Source organism: Phacochoerus africanus, chromosome 8 (assembly GCF_016906955.1).
Source record: "Phacochoerus africanus isolate WHEZ1 chromosome 8, ROS_Pafr_v1, whole genome shotgun sequence".
In the NCBI taxonomy this organism is placed as follows: domain Eukaryota; kingdom Metazoa; phylum Chordata; class Mammalia; order Artiodactyla; family Suidae; genus Phacochoerus; species Phacochoerus africanus.
The window spans coordinates 150,333,322-150,344,681 of NC_062551.1; positions in this window are offsets into that span (position 1 = coordinate 150,333,322).

The window sequence follows — 11,360 nt, forward strand, 5'->3', positions numbered from 1 at the left end:
GTCCATCACCAACTCTGGCCCCAACACGGATGGCTGAGGAGGCTCCGTCACATGATGGAAACGTGATTCCTTCTTTGTGATGGGGAAGAGGGCAGTTCTCCGAGAAAAGGTACCATCAAGCAACTCAGAGCAGTGACGTGCCCAAGATCTCTCAGCTCTCTTTGATACTAAAAGCCCTCACTCTTAATTGCTAGGCAACACTCCCTAGACTGGAAGACTCACAACTGGATTTCACCCTGGCGTTCAGGCAGCCTAATTCATAATCAACAGGTCTTTTATTGCTTGATAAAGTGCTCGCCACCTTTGGCATATGAAGCAAGGCCACTGAGAACAGGAAGAGCACAAGCAGACCAGAAAGATAATAATAATGCCATACAATGTCTCATGATTTGTAGACCTTCAGAGTGACATTTGCATTATCTTATCAGAACCTCACACTGACTCGGAAGGTAAGTGGGATGGTAATTGTGACTCCCATTCTACATATAGAGAAGTTGAGGCTTAGAAGGGATACATTTTTTGCTAAAGATATCCAAATTTTATTTATTTGATTTCTGTAATTGAAGCATAGTTGATTTATAATGTTGTGTTAATTTCTGCTGTATAGCAAAGTGATCTATCTATGTTCTTTTAAAAATTGTTTTCCATTATGGTTTATCATAGGATACTGAATCAGTTCCCTGTGCTATTCTGTGGCAACTTGTTGGAGAAACCCAAGTTTTTAAATGTGCCTCGGCTCTCACTTCCCTCCACCCCTAAAGTAATATCTCAATGATCCTATGATCATTGTAGGCATGATGGAAATTATCATCATTATGGAAAAATGATAATACCTGCCTCCTAGGATTCTCATAAGATTAAATGACACAGGGTTCAGTGTCTGGAACATGGAATGTGCTCATTTATTAATTCAACACATATTTATTGACTTCCTTCTCTGCATCAGGCACTGATCTAGGCAATGCGGATTAACCGTGAATAAATTGGACTGTGATCTCTCCCCTCGTGAAACGTATGTTTTATTGTTTAAGAACTGTGGCTTTTTATTATTATTTGACAGGCATTAGACTACATTTTATCAAACCATCTATCTACACACATAGGTATATGTACATGAACATATTTATATTTATATCCAATGTGTTAAGATTGTTCTCTTTTATTAGATAAATTGAGATTGCCAGGAAGGAAGGAAATTATTCAGGTCCACAGAATCAGGAAGGGAGGGACCTAGAACTGAAATCCAAGTCTGTCTGCCTCTAAAAAGTTATTCTTTCAACAATGTCAGTTGCTCTGACAACAAGGTAGTCAGAGATGCAATCAGGCCCTCCAAAACCTCAGAAAGTGACAGCAATAATTCAGAGATGGTACGTTCCTTTTCCTTTTCATGTCAGTAGCTCTTGTTGCATAAACTCTCTTTAGAAGGAATAATAGATACCTGATTTTGAGTGCTGCATTGAGCCTACAGACCCTACCATGTGGGCCATAATTAATGGAGATGCCAACTGCCAACTAACCAGAAAAACTCCAGCATCGTAAATCTGTCCCCTGGCTTCTCACAAGAACTGATGGATGAGGAATTCAGCTGAAATATTTAACAATCAATAATTCAAATACCTATCCAACCATTTGCAAGTTGGCATGTTTATAAATATAAGGGTTACACTTTCTTGCATTTTACATGAAACGTACTTAGAGTTGAATGGAGGGGCTAGAAACACCCTATATTTTATGGGAAAGAATCTGGGAGAGGAGATGAAATTATCCTCTCAATCTTGGCTCAACTTGAATCTAGGAAACTTCTAGCTACTATCATGTACCAGGCTGTCACACCCTCCCCTAGCTGGTAAGCAAATCAACCACAGATCATGTGTTAGAAGGCCCAGTGGTGCAGCTGGAGGAAGGTGCCAGAGCCTGATCTCCTTTCCAACAGCAGCTCCAGGAATGAAACCTAACACACAGCCGGCAGGACAATGAATTATTCACAGTGAGCTTCCATGATCTCTCTGTCACTCGAATGGGTCATTTCTCTGATGGCAATTCAACCTCCTTCCTCCTTCCTCACTTCCCAACAGATAGCCAGAGATGAGGCCCAGCTCTGGGAGGACACTCTAGCCCAGTGGTCAGGGGCTGTGAGCTGTGTGGGTCTGGATGCTGGATGGTAGTATTGCTGGGTGAATTTAACTGTTTTGAATGAATAAAGTCTAAGTCAGCATTGACAGCAGTGATTTATCTGCACTTCACAATTATTGAATTTAGACGCGCCATCCACTTGGTGATTTATTAAGCTGCTTTCCCCTCTGAGGGAGAATCAAAGCGCCTCCTTTGGCCCTAATGGATAGACACTTTGGAGGCACTTAGGGAAGCCATTGTTGATAAGACCTACTACCTAAAAGAGAACCCCGGCTCATGTTGTCTCTGCACGGAAATAATCTCCATTATTTGCGTTTCCTTCACAGTCAATAACTCATCCTTTCCAAAGAAGGGTGGGGCTATCTATTGGCAAATACCTCTAGTGCTGCAGGGATTGAAGTGTAGGCTTGAGCAATGAGCTGCCTGCCGCATTTGCCTCCCTTCACCCACACCTCTCAGCTGTGCAGCCCGAGGCTCCCCAGGTTGAAGAGATACCCACAGCTCTAGCCACCAGCTGCCTACACTCCCTGCTCACAGGTCCTACCTCCCCTTGGCTGCTCCTAAAAACAATCGCAGTCGGGGCCTTGACCATTATTCCCTTCTCAAAACAATGCAGATTCTGGAGTTTCTGTTGTGGCTCAGTGGGTTGAAAACCCATCTAGTATCCATGAGGATGAGGGTTCGATCCCTGGTCTTGCTCAATGGTAGTGTAGGTCACAGATGCAGCTCAGATTCGATGTTGACATGGCTGTGGCATAGGCCTGCAGCTGCAGTTCCAATTCGACCCCTAGCTCGGGAACTTCCATATGCCACAGGTTAAGGCCAAAAAACGGAAAAAGAAAATGCAGATTCTGAACCTCTCCACTGGGGAGGGCAGGAGAGAGGGATCAGGAGATGAATCCAGGCCCCAAATGTCCTCCACCCTCACAACTGGGAAGGACTGTGGCATCTTTTTGCCACCAGTAATGGATGATTCCAAGCAATGGATAGCCTGTTAATGAAATGAATCCCAGGCAGCAGCCTATCTGGTGTGGGATATTGGCTCTCCTCTGGGAAAACAAAACTAGTGGTAGGGAAGAAAAGGACAGAGCAATGAAGGCCACGTTCTCCTGCAGAGGCACCGGTTATTGGTCTGTCAGAGGTTCAGGTTGCAAGGGCTATAGGGAATGGATGAGATAGAGGTCAGTTATGTTTGAAAGAAGACAAATAGAAAGCAAAGCTAATCAAAGACAATGACTAATGAATGTCAAAAAGCATGATATGTACAGTTTCTGGAAACTTGCATATAAGACCCAATAATAGCAACTCACGTGTGAACAGGTTGTGAGCATTACAAAGCATATTCACAATCATTTTCATTGAATGGGGCAACAGATCAGAAGGAGACTCTAGAGGGCTCTGTCATGGGAGGAGAGAAAAACATAAAATTTAGTGATTAGGAACAAAGTAAGTTATGAACACATTTAGGAGAAAGTGGACAGGTCTGGAAGACCTTATGGAGAACATCTGGGGTCCTGCAAGCCTGTGGTTTCTCTCCCTGACAAGAAGGAGTCAGTTTGGATCATAAATCTTATGGCTGCACATCCAAGTGTTTGGTCTGGTTTTTTTTTTTTTTTTTTTTCATTTTTATTTTTTTACCCATTGGAGTTGCTGCATAGAAGGAGCCTCAGGCAGAATTTCCTTCTCACCTGTGTACCTTGGCTTGGGTTGTCATGGCTGCCCTTATTCTTACTCAGGAAACTTGGGGCCTGCTGGGAGCAGAGTTACTAAAGCAAAGCAAGGAGCCAAATTTTTCACCTGAGGCTCATAACCATTCCAGGAAGTAAATATCATTGGTTCTACCTTTAACACAATCCAACAGAGGCAACAGGGGGTTGAGAACCCATCTCAGAGTCACACATTCATATTGTTTCCTGCAGAGCAGAGATTTTAGTCCATGGGTTTTCACCGCCCCAATCTCTGGCTCTTTTCTTGTTTTCTACAAGAAAGGGCATCAGGAGCTGGGAGGGTGTAGGGCAAGACAAAGCCCCATAAATGAGACATGGGGCTCCCGCCTTTAAATTAACCAGAACAGAAAAAAGAATCTATACATGTATGTGTAGCTGGGTCATCAGGCGGTACAGTAGAAAATTGACAGAACACTATAAACCAGCTATAATGGAAAAAATAAATAAAAATCATTATAAAAAAATAAATTAACCGGAACATTCCCCTCTCACACATCTTTTCATGATGATTCCAAGTATAATCTTAGAGAAAAGACTTGGTGCTTCTGATATACTTTTTTTTTTTTTTGTCTTTTTGCTATTTCTAGGGCCACATCTGCAGCATATGGAGGTTCCCAGGCTAGGGGTCGAATCGGAGCTGTAGCCACCGGCCTACACCAGAGCCACAGCAACACAGGATCCAAGCCACGTCTGCGACCTACACCACAGCTCACGGCAACGCCGGACCTTTAACCCACTGAGCAAGGCCAGGGACCGAACCCGCAACCTCATGGTTCCTAGTCGGATTTGTTAACCACTGCGCCACGACGGGAACTCCTGATATACTTTTGAAGACCACTGTAATAGACAAGCTAAGCTTCCTTTCACAGATGATATGTATATGAAGATGAAGTGAAATATCTGAATGTTATCTGAAGACCTGTTTCTTATACATTAGCCATTTTTCACACAAAAGATGCCTTTCCCTAATCCAATAACAACATAGACGGGAACATCAGGCTCAAACAGATTCCTGAACCTTGTACATGGTAAGGTTTCAGAAATATTGACTAAACTGAATAGAAAGTCTCAAATACATTGGCGGCCGTCATTCATGGATGAAGCCCCTGCTTGCCTCTTTGGGGTCAACAAAGGTCAGACACTTATCTGGAATTCAGTAGGGGGCAAGAGGATGCCAGATTTAGCTTGTTCCTTCTTGAAGGACAGAAACTTCTCAGCATTTTGGCAATTATTATTGAGAAACCACCCAGGGAGAAGGTAGTTTTAAACACAATTAGGATTCCATTTTAAGGAGAAATCAGAAACTGCCCATTTAACGCTAATGTTTGATCTACTGTGAAACAGAGGAGGGAGAAGCTATTACAAACTTGCTAATACCATCAAAACTTATAAAGTGATAAAATGAGGCTACATGAAGAAAAGGCAGTCACCCCGAGCATGAGGCATGCTAATAGCTGTGAATATATAAGAGAGCAGAGAATTATTCTGAAAACCAGTGAAATAGATCAGGCTGGTTTATGGCTGCTCTGCATGCTGACCTGAAGACATACCTAGTTCTTGACCTGTTGGAATAATCTCCAAAGCAGGGACACGCACCCCAGGGAACCAGCACAAGGATTGGAACTGATATTTGCATTTTATTTTTGTTTCATATACTAAAAATGACTATTTTGTGTGATTTTTAATAATATCTATGTATTAGTATAGAGGTACACAAATATCTTTTTTTTTTTTTTTTTGCTTTTTAGGGCCTCACTCTTGGCATATGGAAGTTCCCAGGCTAGGGGCTGAATCAGAGCCATAGCTGCCAGCCTACGCCACTGCCACAGCAATGCCAGATCCTTAACCCACTGAGAAAGGCCAGGCATCAAACCCACATCCTCATGGATCCTAGTCAGGTTCGTTACCACTCAGCCATGATGGGAACTCCTACCCAAATATAATCTTCAGCATATAGCTATCTCCACTACCCAAACTCTTGCTATCAGAATGTTAGAGCCAAATCAATTCAGATGAATTTTCAGTAAAATTTTTGCTATCCAAACTCTTACAATGTGCTAGGAATACTGGGTGACCAAATTGATTTGGATAAACTGGTATTCCTACCTAAGTACTGTTGTAAGTGGAGAGTGAAAAATAGTTGTGTGTAATAGTGGAGGGGCCAGGGTTTTGTTTTTGCTTTTGTTTTTACTAGGACATACTGTCAGTGTCAGTGGAATTTAGGAAGCCACTGCTGTAAACAAGCACATTGATAGGTCTGATGTTGAGACACCCGTATGTCATCTAATAGCAAAGCAAAATTCTGCTTTGTGCTCCCATATAAAGTTTCATCTTTCTTTTTTTTTTCTTCCGCTTTTCAGGGCTGCACTTGCAGCATATGGAAGTTCCCAGGCTTGGGGTCGAATCAGAACTACAGCTGCTTGGAGTTCCCGTCGTGGCTCAGTGTTTAATGAATCCAACTAGGACCCATGAGGTTGCGGGTTTGATTCCTGGCCTTGCTCGGTGGGTTAAGGATCTGGTGTTGCCGTGAGCTGTGGTGTAGGTTGTAGACTCGGCTTGGATCCCACGTTGCTGTGGCTCTGGCGTAGGCCGGCAGCAACAGCTCCAATTAGACCCCTAGCCTGGGAACCTCCATATGCTGCAGATGTGGCCCTAGAAATAGCAAAAAGACAAAAAAAAAAAAAAAAAAAGGAACTACAGCTGCTGGCCTACACCACAGCTCACAGCAACGTCGGATCCTTAACCCATTGAGCATGACCAGGCATCGAACCCTTAACCTCGTGGTTACTAGTTGGATTCGTTTCTGTTGCACCACAATGGGAACTTCAAAAGTTGAATCTTTCTTGAGGATCAGATTCTGATATACATGTATAAGGTAGAAATTTTTTGTAGTAGTAAAAATTTCCCTTGAAAATCTTTTAGGAAAATACTATTTGGGAGGTTGATATCATCTTTTAGTAAATCTGTGGTGGTCAGTTTTTTATTCAGTTTTGGAGAGAAAAAAAATCACTGTTTCTTAATTGAATCCTCATGAAGATATTGGGTTGCACTTTGAGGCTATGTGCTTCCAGAAATTCACATCTTTAAATATTAGAATCATATAATAATTGTCTTTCACTCTTTGGCTTACTTCACTTAGTATGATAATCTCTAGGTCCATCCATGTTGCTGCAAATGACATTATTTCATTTTTTTTATGACTGAGTAATATTCAATTATGTATGTATATAATCCCATTTATATATCCCACTTTATATATATATAAAGTCATGTCTTTATCTGTCGATGGACATTTAGGTTGCTTCTATGTCTTGGCTATTATAAATAGCACTGCTATGAACATTGAGGTACCTGCAGCTTTTTGAATTATGATTTTCTTCAGATGTATGATATCATTTATAGATGGCATCTTTAAAAAATGATGCAAATGAACTTACATGCAAAACAAATAGACCCAGAGACATAGACAACAAACTTATGGTTATCGAGGGGGAAAGGCAGTGGGTAAGGATAAATTAGGAGGTTGGATTCACATATAGACATTACTATATATAAAATAGATAACCAGCAAGGACCTACTCTATGACATATCTATATTCAATATCTACTAATAATCTATAACAGAAAAGAATCTGAATGAGAATTTATACATATAGAAGCTATATATATCAATTTGCTGTACTCCTGAAATAAGCACGACATGATAAATCAACTATACTGCAATTAAAGAGTAAAATGAAATAAAAAATTTTTTAAAATTAGAATCAAACTCAGTGCAGCAGCATACTTTATGAGAGGCCATGGGGGAAGAAAGTTTCCCCCGAGAAAGAACTAATTCCAGCCCCCCCTTCTCATGCTCTCCATGGGCCATATGTGTTAATGGAATGAGAGTGGATTCCCCCCACTACTGAAACAGAAGTCAGCCGAGTATGGGGGTGGTTGCCTAACTCTGCATATATACTTAAAACAATTGAATTGTACACTTTAAATGGGTGAATTGCTGCGTACCTACTGTGTACATTATATCTCAATAAAGCTGTTACCCAAAAAAAGAAAGAAAGAAAGAAAAAAGGAAAAAGCACCCTAGGCACTCATTTCTAAAGACTAAGTTTTCAAGAGAAGAAATCAGTTCCCCTCTTAGACCCAGGTTTTTCTCCTGGGCCCCATACTTTGGCTCATCCTATCTTTGGCTCACCTATCACCGTACCCTCCCCACAGGCTACATGTCCATGGGGCTAAGGGGACATGCCCACCAGGATCCCCCCGTGCCCCTCATGGACCAGGCTATTGGTACTAGGCCCCCTAGACTTTCTGCAAAGGCCCCAATCTGCTTTCACAGCTTGCAGAGCCTCTTCACCTGCCCATCTCCCAGGGGCAACAGCAGGCTTTGTCACAGGTATACATACTCCTAATTTTGAGAGACTGGATAGGGGCTACTCTTTGCATTTGGGTAGGAATGTAGACAGAGCTTGGACATTCAGGTTGGGGTGTGTAGGCGTGGGCACAAGAATCCTGACAGTGCAGGACTGTTTAGGAGATAGGAAAAGGTGGGGGGGTTGGCCTGATTCAGGGGCCCTTATCTGGACTCACTCCCAGACCCTATTATTTTGGAACACATCAGCCATGATGGAACAAGGTCCAAAATCAGAATAAGCATCAACCCTACTGTATTTTCCCAATATAGAGTTCTTCTTTCTCAGAAATCCCAAAACAGTGCTATCTAATGTCTATTACATATTAGGCTCTTCTTAAATGCATTTAACATGCATTATCTTATTAATTTCTTACATATGATGGGTGTTGTTATCACCCCAACTTCCATAATGAGAACAATGAAACTCGCAGAGGCTAAGACAATAGTTGAGTCAGAATTTGGTAACAGGATAATCTGACAAAATCCCACTGAGCCATACTAACTCCCTAGGAATGCCCGGCTCATAGATAAGATTATATGAGCAAGTAACAGGCCTCTTTTTAGCTTCTAACAATTCTGAGAGGGACACAAAAAGAAAAAAAAATGTATATCTTCCAACCGAGTAGTGGACCAAGTTCCTTTCATTGGAACAAGACTGGATAGCACAGAATGTGCATAAGTATTGTAATATGATTCACATTTGCAGAGGACATTTTCATTTTTCTCTGCAGCCTGAAGCAATGGGTTGTCAGTTATTCTTTCTAAGATTAATCTTTCTGCATCAGAGATATGGAGATTAAGGGTTCAGGGCAAGATGACTTATGCACACATGAATATGATTTTCTATATGTTGCTAAAAATTTGGTTCACAAAGCATTCCTTCCCTCTGAAATCTCAGTGCCATAGTTACTTGAAACTTACTGATGTGCCTAGGGGTGGTTTTCTCAAGGCTGCCAACAGGGCCTCCACAATTCCCAGCCCAAACTGGTTTTAGAACAGTTGACTCAAGTCTAGCATGGATTCAATTAAAAACGATTTATGATAAATGAATATTTGTGAGCAAGTCCATTATTAACTGGTACCCCCATTCTACAGATGGGGAAATGAAGTCTCAAAGAAGTTGTGTAAATTGTCCACACTGGTTGGTAAGGATCAGAAATCGTATCAGTCCCCTGATGCCGCTTTGCTTGTTGGAGTCTGGCATTTTTACAGGTACAAGGCACTGACGTTTCCACAATTTGTGACTTTTGTTTTAATCTAGAGAGTTGTATAGGGGTGGAGCCATTGGCAGGTGCTTCCCCAGCTTCCATTTCCTCATTTTCTCCCCAAAACAGCACCCAGATCTTCGTGTGAAAGGCAGCTCCTTCCTGGGCTGAGTGCCCCCTCATCCCCAGAGGAGTCTCTGATTGGCCTAAGTTGTTCAGCTCAGCCCACTCCAGGTCCTTAGGCTCTGTCAGGAGGAACATGGGATCCAGTTTGCCTGGCGCACTGTGAGGAGACAGCTGCTGGGACTTCCAGGAGAGAAGTTTCCCCTTTCTTCAATCATGACAACTGCAAGAGACCAGTCTTCCTCCTTTGAAGCACATAATATACAAGGGGGATGCCAGAAAACACCGCCGTCATTCTTGCTACCTGAAAGGGAGGGAGAGGGAGAGGGAGAGGGGAGCCGAGGCCAAGAGGAGGCGGAGTAGCAGATAGATGGACACAAAGCCGTGAGAGCATCCAGATTGTCCCCCCCCCCCCCCCACCACGTGTCATCTTGGCTTCTTTTGGATTGAGCTGATACAACAGGGACTGTCTTCACTTTGCATATGAGAAACTGGGGCTCAGAGAGGTGGACTGGTTTCTCAGAAAGAGCCATGTCTAGAACTGAAGCACATACTCCTTTACGTCAAGTCTAGGGCTTCTTCAGGGTTTTAAAAGATGTGCCGGGGCCAGCTCAGCAGGATGGGGCTGAAGAACGGGTGCTGTGGAACTTAAGGAAAAATAGTTAACATAAAACAAGACACAGAGACATTTATCTTAAGTAGAGGTGGGAGCCAGGGAACTCAAGGTCTCAGGGACCAAGAGCGCCCTGCCTCAAGAAACCACACTGCTTTTATTGTGAGATCAAGTGAGGAGTGGCTATGGGTGGATGATACAGGGTTTGTTTACTATTGTATAAGTTCTTTTACTATTTAGAAAGCCACTTAGGTGGTAAAGGGTTAAGCTCTTACTCTGACCTCTAGGCACATAACAGTTCTTAAGCTTAAGTCACTTATGCCTTTAGGTCTTTGCTCTTAAGCTTAAGTCATTTACCAGCACTGTGACTGTTTCTCCAAGAAGGAAGATGGGATAAAGTAAGACAAGAAGATGGGATAAAGTAAAGAAGGACAAGATGGAGTTTTCAAGGAAACATGTCTTGCAACAAAGATGAGTTCCCCAACCTTAGGTAAACAGTACCTTTTCCTCTTTACCCAGGAAAAATAAACAGGCACCCACCCCTTACAAGATTTATGGAGAAAAGGCCAGAAGAAATGGAAAAGAACAATACAGCCATTGTAACAGAAAGGTCTGTATCAAAGCCAGAAGAACCAACAGAACTGGAAATACCCAATCTTGGGCATTCAGAACACGTTTATTAGAAATGTTGATTGATTTATTAGAAAGCAGGGAGGCCATTTTTAGTTTTTATAATTAGTAGAGACCGCAAAAGAGTCCCATTAAGATGCAAAGATCTGTGGAACAAATAAGAAATGTAATAAAAAGTAAACTAAAGCATAAAACATTAACTCTAGAATAGAAGGTAGACATCATTTCATTCTACTTGCCACTAACGGGGACATTCTTTTACTGCCTTCCTAACAGATGGCCATCCTATCTCCGTTTGAATACCTCCAACGATGGAGAGCTCACTGTCTCGTAAGGCAAGCAGTTTGGTTTTAAATTACACTATAACCTGATTTAATAAATGAAAAATTAAAAATACAGAAGAGCAAACCCAGTAGAGTCGCAAGATATCTTAGAGTCTTTTAACTTACTTATCGTATTTTAATTTTCGTTTTTCTTCCCAGGATTTCCTATTGTCTTATACATCTTCCCCTGAT